This window comes from Pezoporus wallicus, unplaced genomic scaffold, assembly GCF_028554395.1.
Source record: "Pezoporus wallicus isolate ANWC-B61680 ecotype Strahan unplaced genomic scaffold, APGP_CSIRO_Pwel_v1 contig_6598, whole genome shotgun sequence".
NCBI classification, from domain to species: domain Eukaryota; kingdom Metazoa; phylum Chordata; class Aves; order Psittaciformes; family Psittacidae; genus Pezoporus; species Pezoporus wallicus.
In genome coordinates, this window is record NW_026637213.1 from 1,573,669 (window position 1) to 1,586,454 (window position 12,786).

Here is a 12,786-nt window from a genome sequence, read left to right on the forward strand (position 1 = left end):
GGCTCAACTGATACTGAAGCAAGGTCCAGCACGATGCAATTTCCAGATCTATTTTTCTGACAATAGCCCGATAAAGAACACTCTTGTTATTAGGAGTGGGAAGATAGCATTCCAGGAGCAGGAGAAATTCACAAGTTAAACTGAAGCTATGCCTGCTCTGCTAGGAAACTGGTCTTGACCAAAGCCTATGGACCACATTTGCATCCTGTCCCTGTGGCTGGCATTCAGAGAGCCAGCTGGAGGCTTGCATAAACATGCTTGTTGACCCAGTGACTCACCAAGCGTGTTCAGGCAAACAGAGTGCTGGGGACTCTGGAATATGTGCCTGATCAACACCTGAGCTTGCATTTATAAGCTGAGTCTGCACCACAGAGAAGTTCGACCTTGGGATATCTTCAGTCTATCTAAACAGAGTCTAAGAGTATTGAATAACTAACTGAAAATCTCTGCTATGACCTTCTTAAAATTGCGACCACTGACAGCTTCATGGCAGCCATAGATACCTTCTGCCTTTAGTAGCAAAACTCTTCTGTTTAAATTGAAGAATGGTCCTTCTAGCTTTTTACATTCTGTCAAAGTACAAGCAACATGCTTCCTATACAGCCTCAAAATACGCCATCCTCTGTTCCTTTTATTTGTCAAATGGAGCTGTCCTGGAGGTGGAATCATGCACAGTCTGGTATCTAGTCACTGTTCGGTCTTGAATTTGCCCTGAGATCCACTGGGAATGCCATGCAGCAGTCTCAGTTTTACAACACAAGGCATAGCCTCTCCAGGCTACATACTGAAACTGAATTCTGTACTGAGAGGGAAAATACGTACAGATTAAAAGCATTCTTATACACTGTCTAATTTCCTTACCATGAGTAAGGAATCAGTGTGCTCTATTTGTTCATTTTAACCTATGAGAAAAAAAAGCTTGATCCAAGCTCCCTTAATGTCTAAACTGACCCATAAAGTTTGTGACAGAGAAAGGACTTGGAACCTACTTTCCAAAATTTCCAGGCCCTCATGGGGTTTCCACATCTGATGTAGAACTGGTTTGAGTGTTACGGTGCAGCAATATTGTAATAAAATCAAGTTTTCCAAGTCAGCAGAAGCTGCATTTACCACTGGATTGCCCTCCTTCTCTAAGGTGTTAACCTCTGAGTTTACCTACAAAAGAAGCATCTGTTGGTCTAAATTCACAATATTTATTGGCTTTGTTGGTGGGGAAAACTGTAACATGGATGCTGTTTTGGCAATGAGGTGCCTCTACTGATGAAGGAGACTGCTTGGAGAACAAATGGAACCACCTCAGGAGAAGCAGTTTGTAACTTTCTGGGTATAAAAGTAGGCGATCTTGGGGAAAGCTATGGCACTATCACGTGTCTCAGTCTCCCCATTTGTAAAATAGGAATGCAAAGGGCTCTTGATGTACATGTGGACGGAACTGCACAAAACCTGGTTATTTCTGTCATTCTGGATATTGCCACTTGTGTATTACTGGCATGGGCTTTGGGCCCATAGATTAAAATGTTGCTGCAAAGAAGGGAGAAAATAGCACAGAATAACTTAGTGTGGAGAAAAGTGACGTTGTAGAGAAAACCCCTGTTTTATTCCTGGCTGAAGAAGCAGGCCCCAGGAGGCAGCATCTTCCCCAAGCTGCAGAAGAGGTTTGGGTTTAATGCAATTGTCCAGCCTCCTTCTTATTCTCCTCTTCTACTACTGATACAGGGTATGTGAATCCTCATCATAAATAAGATTTGTGACCTCTTTGGAGAAATAGATTGTCTCTTTTATACTTGTTTAGCTTGTACAGGGGTATAAATAATAATAGTCATTAATGCTAATAATGTGTTTTTTAACCTCCTGATCATCCTCTGTCTGATAAAATAGCTACAGGAGAGAAATCCTGCTTTGAAAGGGAAGCTACTGGCAGAAGTTAAAATTGCAAAGGCTAGCAGAAATCAGGTAATGTCAATATTAAAGCTGCCTCCTTGTGTTTTTTTGTTAAGTAAGAGTCTGCAATTGCATCACATGTTTTTTTAAATAGTAGGTGGGCTGTAGGCTATTTTCTGCTCAGTGTTTGCCTATCTTGGCACTTGGTGTCAATGGCTTGAAATTATTTCTCACCATCCTTGTGTATTGCACCTAGCACAACAGGCCTTGGTCTCAGTGACGGCTCTGTACCACCCCTGCAGCACAACCTGTAAGTGATGGCAGGGGAAGGTACATGTACATTTAATACAAAGCAAGTGAGGGAAAGGACTACCTTAGGGTCTGTGCTGTTTAGGGGACCTGGATCGAGGGCCACTGGGTTTGAAGAGAGTCCTTCAACTGCTTTCATTGGGTTTGAGAGTAGATCTTCAGTGATGCATAGAAATGAGTGGAGCCCTGCTTACACAAAGATTACTCTCTGCACAGTTTTGACACCCAAGCATCTTCATGCTGTGCAAACCAAGTAACATTTTCCAGGACATGAGATACAGCCAAATGAAGACCTACTCAATGTAGCTATGTTTGCATATTTTCTATTCCTTTGGTTAATGTTGTCCTCACCACCACAGGCATTCCAAGATGCGGTGGTATTGTTGCTAGGATGGACTAAAGACATAAATGAGGGAAGATCTATAGGGAGAAGTACTGTCAGTTATTTGACTTCATACAGTTAAAAGTCTGGATGCACTTTTGTGCACGCAAGCCCATATGCCTGGAAAACCTGTTTTGTTTTTTCAGCTATGTTCTTTAGTTTAATAAAAGATATTGCCTCTTGCTACAAATCTTGTCCCACATTATTTGCCTTTCAACTCTCTATCCACAGTAATTTGTGCACTGGAACTGTTAAAAAAGGCACAAATTGTTTCTTCCACTAATCATAAAGCACTCCCCCAGTCCCAAGTATCTTAAACAGCCAAACCTTGCTTGCTCAAGCTTTCAAAAATAAAATCAAGATCATAAAAATCCATCCTTGGGTAAAAGACTAGGTCTGGAAAACATCAGTCTGGGAGTTGGTAATTGAAGGATGTTGTGAATCACTGCAAGAAGACTCTTGCAATGGGAATGCTCACATGGCTCGAGCTCCAGCTGCCTTCCAGACTGTATGGACGACCTTGCATAAAAAACATTTACGGTATAAAAATCTTGCTGCTCTTCTGTGTTTCTGTCTAGGAAATGTCAGGTTGTCCACATATGTGGACAGTTCTCACTGCACACAGTGACAGTGATATCATTTGCCACCTATATCTCGTTTGGGTGATAAGTACATGCTCCGCAGTCATTTGTTTGGGACTTTCTTGTGTCAGACAGATCAGCTGGAGCTCAGTCAACCAGGCACAGTTGGCAAATGGCTACATATCCCTTCCTGTCATTCCCTGAAGAGCAAAGGACGTGTACAGGGAGCCTAGAAATAGGACTGTCCTATCTCTAAAGTCAGCGGCAATATATCTAGCAAAGTCAACAAGCCTTAGCTTAAAGGTGGAAGTACCACCTGGGGAGCATGATGCTTGACTAGCTAGGACCATGGGTCAGGAAGCTGGGCTTCTGCATGCAGCAGCTCCTCTCCAGCAGACATAGAGAGTTAATGGAGGGAAGCACAAGGCCCTCATCTGTGACTAAAGACCTGAAAAGCAGCAGCTGGGATAAAAGGCTGCTTCTGGACAGAGCAAGGTACGTGCTAGGGGAGTTGGGTGCTATTACAAGGAGATGGCTTTGGTAGTGAGGGAATGAGCCCTGAATCCCAGAAGGAGGTAAGAAAGGTCTCTGTTGCCAAGCACTCCTTGGACTTTAAAGACAAAGGGGACTGCAAAACCACTGTCTTAAAAGGCATTGTGTAATCTTGAGAGTTTGCTCTTACCTCTGCAGAAGCCAGATAATGCTGGATGTAAGAAGGGCTTTGCGGTGTAAACACTTCTCCCTCTGCATTGTGAATTCCCTGCTGTTCACAAGAGCTGATCAGAATTAATTGTAAGGGGCTTTTTTCCTAGCTTGAAAGAGATGACTCTTTTTCCCACAGAAAACATGACAACTCAAAAGATTATCTGCCAAACTTTTGTTGGGGTGCTAGCCAATGTTATTTTTCTTGTTGTCATTCACACTTGCAGATTCCCAACAAATGTTCAAAGAGTAGAAGCCCTTTCTGCACAACTTTGGGTGTGTATTCCCCCAGAGGCTGGGTTCTGTATGCCTGTGTTTCAGGCTTTTTCAACATGGCCTGGGTGAGGCTCCCCTTGGAGGAGTTGGCTTCATGGATACAGCATGGTAGACACATTGATAGCATCTGCTATGCTGTTTAGTCTATATTCTACTTATACAACTGTGTCAATGTGTGTGTGTATACTGTTGGCAAATGAGTTTTGTGAGATACCCTTTGTGTGATCCAGATAGTAGAGAATGTGCTATGGTTAATGCTGGAAAAACTCTCTGTCTTTCATGCTGTACCAGTTCATGTCATTCGCCTCCAAGGGCTCTCTGTTCAGACTCCACTGTGTCATGGCATGGTTGTTGAAACTAAATGAGGATTCTTTCCATCTCTACCCTCTGTCTACCTCAAGCATCGCTGCTATCTTGTTGGCTGGCTATTACTGTGGATTTTTATCTTACAGAATTGCTATATAGCCACATGCTACCTTCCTCAGTTACTGGCCTGGTGTGTATATGTTAAAAAAAAAGGCTACTTTTAGCTTGGATTATTGAGGAAACCTGGTAGAAAACACTTCTCTTGAGGAAGCCTCAAAAAGACATTTTGCCCATCTGGTGGGTTTCACAACAAAATAGCAGAGAGAGAAAGTGCGGGGTGGGGGGAACAGAAAGGCTGAGAGTGGTAGTTGAGGGGAGTATAAATGAGTATGAAGTGGCTGAAAGGAAAGGGCAGGTGGGAAGTGTGGTTTGAGCAGGTTTGGTTTCATTTGAATATCAGGCTGAAGGCGAGTGAGCAGCATGAACAGTGTTTTCTCAGTCTACATAAAGAGCCTAATCGGGTGCGACACTATTTATCATGGTCTTGATGCACTGCGCATCCCTTCTATGAGAACTCACATTTCTGGACAGTGCGCAGTCCTTGACCTTGGACAGTGGTGGGTTTCACAGAACCACATGACAAATGAGTATTTCTTGCTGAGGCAACATCTCCTTCCACTCCCTTTCCCAAGATCACACGCAGCACATGCTACAACATTCTTCTAAATCACACTAAAATGCTCTATTTATCATAGATCCACTAGCCCTAAAGACATGCCATGAAACACACCAATACAACACTCAATAAAACGAATAGTAATGCACATGTGTCAGAGACAGACATGCAGGACAGGACACTAAAACATCTAGTAAAAAACACTCCTGGGTAATCTATGGCTCTTGTCTCCTGCTCTCTTTACCAAGCTCTCTCACCTTCACATTTTGGAACCACTCATTTTCTTCTGTAAACCCTGCAAAATTTGCATGGCCAACTGTGTTTTCAATACTATTTCTATTAAAGTAAAAAAAAAACACTAAGCCTTTTGCTTTGTGCTAATGCAACATGACATTTGCACAGTTAAATAACAGTAATTTGCAAAGATCTGTAATGGAAAAGTGAAAAGTTCCTCCACCAACTTTAACGTGCCTGCTGCAGAAGTCTTTTATGGTAGGTTTAGTATAAAAACTTGGAAGAGGAACTATTATGTGTGCACTGCACAATCAAGTTAATATTGATATTACGTGAAGTGACTAAAGCTAAGAGGAAATTGAAATGGAAGCGTGAGTACTTAAACAGTTAATAGCACAAAGCACATTTATTTATTAAAAAATGGACAAGCATCCATGCACAGTGCATCTAAATGCATCCACTCAGCCTTAATTAAATACTTCTATTATGCATTGGAAGTAGCCAGCTTTCAATCATCCAGAGCTCTGTCAGAATTCAACCTTTTTTTAATACAGGATTATAGATGTGCTCTTCAATAGCTGATATTTCTGTAGCTCTTCTGCCTTGTGAACTCTGAGGCAAGTGGAAGAACTGTAGTGATTTAAAAAGAAAGGACTGAAGAACAAGGACTAATGTGGGGTTTGGGATTTGGTTGGTTGTGTTGTTTTGTTGGGGGGGGGGGGGTGAGGTTAATGTTTGGGGGTGTTAAGGAGAGCTGAGTGCAATTCTTGCTCTGCTTTTGCCCTCACAGTACATAAGTAGCTGAGGGATTTGTCCATGTGAAAAGTGGCCTCTCCTTTGGCTGGAAACCAATCCCAGAGAATTTCAGCCCACAGAATCCGATACTCCTACTCATATTTAGTAGCCTAATGTCCCAAGTAAGCCCATTGGTATGACTCAGCACTAGAGAGGGAGCCAAAATCCAGCCCTGAATGTTTTTGAAGGTTATGAGTATGTCAAATAGGTTGTAAGAAAGAACTGCTTCTCCTTTCAGTCATGCTGTCTTCTCCAGGGAAGGGTAAGATGCTGCCTGAGAGAGTGCTTCTTCCTTTGTGTCTCCTCTCTGGACTTGTACTTGTCACTGCCCATTCTGGATGGGGCAATATTGGGTTCAACATCATCTCACAAAAATCTTACCCTTGTGCAATTTATGGAGCAGAAATAAAATCCCTTTATTAATTATTACTTATTGTTTATTACTTATTATTTATTAATTATTATTATACTATTTCTGTGACATAAATGCTCAGAGACTCTAAAGAGACTGAGCCCACCAGGCCATGGGATATTCATATCCAAAGAGTGATATGTCCATGAACTTGAGAGCTGAATATTATGCGATCATACGTAGGGTTGTGAGCAGAAGTCCATAGGTAGTATAGACTTTGAATGGTTGCATAATGATCTGATGAAAGTGGTAAGTTGTGGATTATATGTAAGGTAAGTGAGAGATGGGGTTATGCATGTGCTAGTGGGTAGCTGGGATGTTGGGATAGATAGCAGGTGAGCTTTGGTGCCATGTATGGGACTGAGGAGATCTGTGGAAGAGTATGAATGCATATGATGCTGTAGAATATATAGGCAAACAAACTGGACTTGGGGAAATTAGCTTCATTTATTACCAATAAAATCGAGTAGGATGATGAGAAATAAAACTGAATCTAAAAAATACCTTTTCCCCATCCCTCCCTTCTTCGCAGTCTTATCTTTATACTTGTTTTTTCTCTACTTCCTCACCTCTGCAAACAATGCAGGGGAATGAGGAAGGGGGGTTGTGGTCAGTTCATCATACTGTCTTTGCTAATCCTTCCTCTTCAGGGAAGGACTCCTCACACTCCTCCCCTGCTCCAGTGTGGGGTCACTCCCATTGCAGACAGTCCTCCATGGACTTCTTCAATGTAAGTCCTTCCCGCAGGCTGCAGTTCTTCATGAACTGCTCCAACGTGGGTCCCTTCCATGGGGTGCATCCTTCAGGAAGAGACTGCTCCAACGTGGGTCCTCTGCATGGCCACAGGTTCTGCAGCAAACCTGCTCCAGCACAGGCTTCCCACAGGTTACAGCTCCTTCAGGTATCCCTCTGCTCCCTGGCCCCTGTGCCCCCATCTGCTACCTAAATGTTGCCAGGCAAACCCAATACAGTGTCAGAGGATGAAAATCCCTTAAAAGAAAAGCCATGAAAAGAAGCATGCTCCTCCAGCTGACTGGAGTCAATCGACTTTAACCCACTCTAATATTCTTACTTTGATTTCCTTGGGAAATGAAGCCTAGCTGATAGTACGTATCTGTTTTGTCCATATGTTCTTCCAATAATTTTTCAATGCAACTAATTACAACCGCATTTAAAAGAGGGTGCAAGGCTGAAAGTAATTCATTCCTTTATGCATGTCTCCTCAAACCTGGTTATTTGGTAATGCCCCACTCCTTCACAGGGGAAAAAGCATGAACAACACAGGTGGTACCTGACAGCAGCCGGCCAGGCCAAATGGTGACTGCATTTTGCATTGCATCGCAACGTGCATTTTGGTCCACTAGGAAAGAAGCATGTGTTTCTAGGATAGCCATAGCATGCTGTTTCTTTTTCCTACAGATGTTACAGGGGATATAATGAGATGTGGCTTTCATTACAGCGGGATGAAGGAGGGATTTTGGAAACAAGAACCCATAGGGAAGCAGGCTTGGTGCATTCTGCTTGCAAGAACAGCTTGCTCTAGAGCAATACTTCTGGAGCAGCGTCATTAGTGATGAGAATCCCACACACCTTTCCTACCCATGCAAGCTCACCTTGTGTTAAGCACCTGCAACGTGTGAATTGGAGATTGGTACCCTTTGGCACTGGTGACCACAGTGAAGGAGGCAATGTGGCCCGAGGAGGGGGCACTGGGCTGTCACACTGCGTCCCAGGGACTGGCTTGTCATAGATTGCGCAGTCGCGCTGCCTCCATGTCCCCAGCTGCAAAAGGACACCCTTAGTGAAATGCCTGGAGAGTGACTGATGAAAAGCCCAGTGTGAATGTTAAGTAGTACTTCATTACTGCTGTTTCTCTCACCAGAGGCAATGATTTTAGGGGGCAATAGAGCTACAAGAGCTAATTACTCCTTAGGAAAAAAAATAGCTCATGCTACGTATGGTAGGAGGAACCTGTATTTGAAAGGAGAGGGGTAGTGGGAGAAGCCTTCTGTGAGCAAACAGTGGCTTTGCAAGCTAATTTCCTACACAGAAGGGTTCCTTCTGGTCCCTCTGAAATTGTGGGGAAATCATGGGAGATCCAGCAAAGATTGATGCAGCCTGATGCTTGCTATATTTTTCCTGGAGGCCTTGGCAGCTCTGTAACTAGGATCAGTGCATTCGAATCTCCCTCTGGCCCCTGTGTACTGCCCAGCAGTGACACCAGCACCAGAGAGACCCTTGCTTCAGAATTTGTCAAGGAGAACTCTGCTGAGAAACCAAACCTGCCCCACTGCGTTCCTTATTGTGGCAATGAGAGACATTCCTTTGCTGAATAAGCTCTCCGTGTCAGCAGGAGCCTTCAGGACTCCTGACCCTAGCGTACCTTATAGACCTGTAATCCAAGAGATACATTTGCAGAGGAATAAGGGAACCATATTTCTATAGCATAACATATATGTGTATTTATATATATATAAAAATAAAATAAATGAGCTGGCTTGCAACACTAGGTGGCAGAGGTGGGATCTTTTCTGCTCTGAGCGCTGTCCTATAAGGCATTGCTTGTTTAAGTACAGTCGCATTTAGTTGGAGCTGCAGGAGAGAGACAGAGAGATTCTCTGTGTTTACAGCCAGCGCAGGCTACGGCGAGCATCTAACCTGGACCCCCCCTTTCTCCAGCACTTGAAGGGGAGAGTGCAAGGCTATTTGGGAATCTGGGCACCACAGGTCAGCTTTCGCTGCGACTGGATTGTCAGAGCTGGTAAAGCAGAGCCCAGGGGGACTGAAGGGAGACACGAATCCCATTTTCTTTGAGAAGGGGGGTGAAAAAGAGAGGAAAAAAAGATAAATCGAGAGAGAAGCGAAGAGAAGGAGAAAAAGGCAGAGGAAGCGGAGAGAGTGACAGAGAAAGCATGAGGACCTACTGGCTGCACAGTATCTGGGTGCTGGGATTCTTCCTGTCCCTCTTCTCCTTGCAAGGTATGTGACGAGTTATTTCTTGCAATCTCCCCAGACCCTTCTGCTTGAATTGAGGCTGATGGACTGAGGATAGCCTGAAACATGGAGCTGGAAGCTAGGGCTTCCTCTCCCCCCTTTCTTCTCTATACCTTCTCCCTCCCTCAGGAAATAAGCCAAGGAGAGATCACTGCTGGTGAATCCTATGGTTAGAGGGCACTGCATGTGACTGACTTCGCTGCTGTATTTATGCTTTAGCAGAAGGGGGAGTTTGGGGGGGCACAGTGAGATTTGCAAAGAGGGGTGGGTGAAGGTGGGTACCCCCTCCACCCACAGCACTGTTTCTCAGCACTTTGGATCGCAAGTAGTAATGCTCCTGGATTCTTCACCTTCCTGAGGAATTCAACGTTAAGTTTCTTCTGTTGTTTTGTTTTGTTTTTTTTTTTTTCCTTCTGTTTTATTTCTATTTTGGTTTTGCCCAGAGAGGCTGAGGTTAGAGGAACCTCTATATCTGTCTGTAAAAACAGTATGTCCTTCCCTTCCACCACGGGGGGGGTGAAAGAGAGTGATGGAGGAAAGACGGGAGAAGCAAATTTGTTGGGTACGGGGTTTTGTTCAGTGGAGAACTGCCAGCTGGGTTTCTTGCCTGAAGAGCCAAGTGTGAGTATAGAATTTAGTTTGAAGTGATGACAGGCGTGCTAGCTGGTTTCGAGGTGCTTTCTGTAAACAGGAGTTAAGGGTTAATGCATCCCATGCTGTATGTCTAAATACGTCACGCATGTACATAGAATCATAGCCCTAAGAATCACAGCTTGGACATGAGCCACACTCACACAAACCAGTGGTCCTTCACACATACACATTCATGAATATAGCAGGGGAGATGAATAAACTCACTCTGGCACATACAGTTCTAGCTCCCTCGCGCATGCAATTCCTGGAGTGCCAGTCTGCTCTCTTACACTCACATCCTCTCTTCCTCTCTCCCCTCCCTGCCTCCTCCAAGCCTTTTCTTGTGCTCCCTCTCCATCCTGCATACTAGTGCTCGTGGTCGCTTGCATATAGAAATCCCTTGCTTATCCCGCTGCACCAGCCTTGCAAGCCTTCATGCTTACACATACACACATACAGAGGTGAATATATAAATAAAGAACATATATGTACTCTATCTGGCCTTCCCTGTGCCTCATCGTATTCCATTTGCAGTGATACCCTCAGAGGGTATTCTCACTCTGTTTTCACCACACACACTGCTCTTTTCTCTCACTCTTGTTCATGCTAGTGCATGAGTGCCATGCATGTAGATATGCCCAGTCACAGCATCCTCGCTTCTCCCTAGCTCCTACTTTTACACACTGTCTTGCGTGTACTGTCCTCTTCTATTTTGTGTCTACTAAGCAAATTCCCATACAGCATGCTCCCCTGTCACACACATGCTTTCTGTTGTAGCCTGTCACTTACCTGCCACCACTACAAGCACTCACTATGAAACCCCTCTATTTTTATCACCTTCTCACATTTACTGAGTGTTCCTTTTCATACGGTCTCACTTCTGTCTCTGGTTTGCACACACATGCTTCTCACTGTCACATATTTTCTCTCAAACTTGCATTCCCTGATTGTGAATCCAGCACCTTCCAGCTGACTTCCTCTCTGTGAAGTGGCTATTTCTGACAGGGGAGAAGGATTTTCTCCCAGCACATCGGATGTATGTGGGGTGAGAAGAGAGACAGTACTACTTGTGTAACATAAGCTGCTAATGTCAGCAATGAAGTTGCATAGCGTGATGTGAACTTCCCCCTGCTCTTGAGGAATAGGCACAGACCTGTCAAGGAAGATGGACACTGGCAAATCACATCAACATTGGTTTTCTCACTGATGCATGTTTCCCAGCCTGTAGTCAATGGCGCTTGCTCCATGCAGTGTTTCCAAGTCAGAAGCCTTCCCTGAGTTGTGACCAGAGCATCCCGGTGCTAGCACAACCAGGAGCTGGTTTAACTCATTTCTTGTAACTGTAGCCTATGCCAGGCTCCAGGTTTTATCTTCTTTCAGTAAGTTACTATTACCATACTTACATCAGCCCCATCCATTCTGATTCTGGAGACATCAGGGAAGGGCTTTTGGGGGCAGTCGTATCATGTATCCTCTGAGAAGGCAGAGGCAATCCAGTTGCCTTGCCTGGGTTTTAGGATGGGATGGGGAGGTTGGAAGAATAAACCAGACCCAACCCACTGCTGAATCTAGCTTCATAGCCAGCAGTAATTTCCTTTCTGTGGTGCGGAGGGTAAGAGATGTAGAAACAGGGATATTGGGGCTGCATGGGAGGAGCAGGGCACCTCATTAGCAAGCCCAAAGACATTTGAAGTAGTTAAAAGGGGGTAGGAAAACATTATGCCCTTAAAAGAAAAACAACAAAACCACACCACTTATTTCTGATGAATTGTTAATTCATTGAAAGCTGTGGTAACAAATACTGAACACTTCTGTAACCCTGCTGAGCACGACTCAGTGGAGCTCTTACCCTAGGAAACTGCAGCAGTGGCTCTGACAGGCAGTGACCCCAGTCGGATCGCTTCCAAGCGCTTTCTGAGAGCATTTCTCCAGAGCCGGCCAGCTGAGTCTGCGCCTCCGCAAGCTACCCAAAACTTGTCCGTGCCTTCTCTCCCCCTTTTTCTCACTGTCCGCTTGGGGGTGTACCGCTGAACGCAAAAGCAGCTCCTTGTCTTTTCCTGTTCTCCCAGTGAGGGGGTGAAGGGGAGCGATGCCAGCACTGCTGGCATGGCTGAGCTGAGGCTGAATAGCCCGCGATGGGAGTGCAGGGGAGGAAGCACAGCTGAGGCTGGCAGGAGACCTACAAGCTCCGCCGTGCCAAGTGGCCAACACAGGCTGCGTCCTCCTCCGGTGTCTCTGCCAGGGGATGTGCAATGGGTTGCCTGTCCCCCGCCTGCCTGGGCTCAGGAGCTTTGGCGCAGAGACAGGCTTTGCTCCTTCTCCCTTAGGTTAAAGCCTCCGAGTCCTTTACAGAGGGTTTTTAACGTTTTCTTTTCTTCCCTGATCCTGATTTTTATCCCTTTTCCTGTTTCCTTAATTTCGTGCTTCAGGATTCTCGCTGCTGCACTTTCAGTGCTCATTCCAAAGCAGGTGGCTCAGAGGCAGGAAGGTTGATCCTCCCGCTTGGTGCACTAGCTTTTGTGCCCTGTGGATTTGGAGGAATAAAAGTACCTACACACCCCAGCACTGCTGGTGGGTGGGATTTTTTAGTGGCATGCTGCAGCTT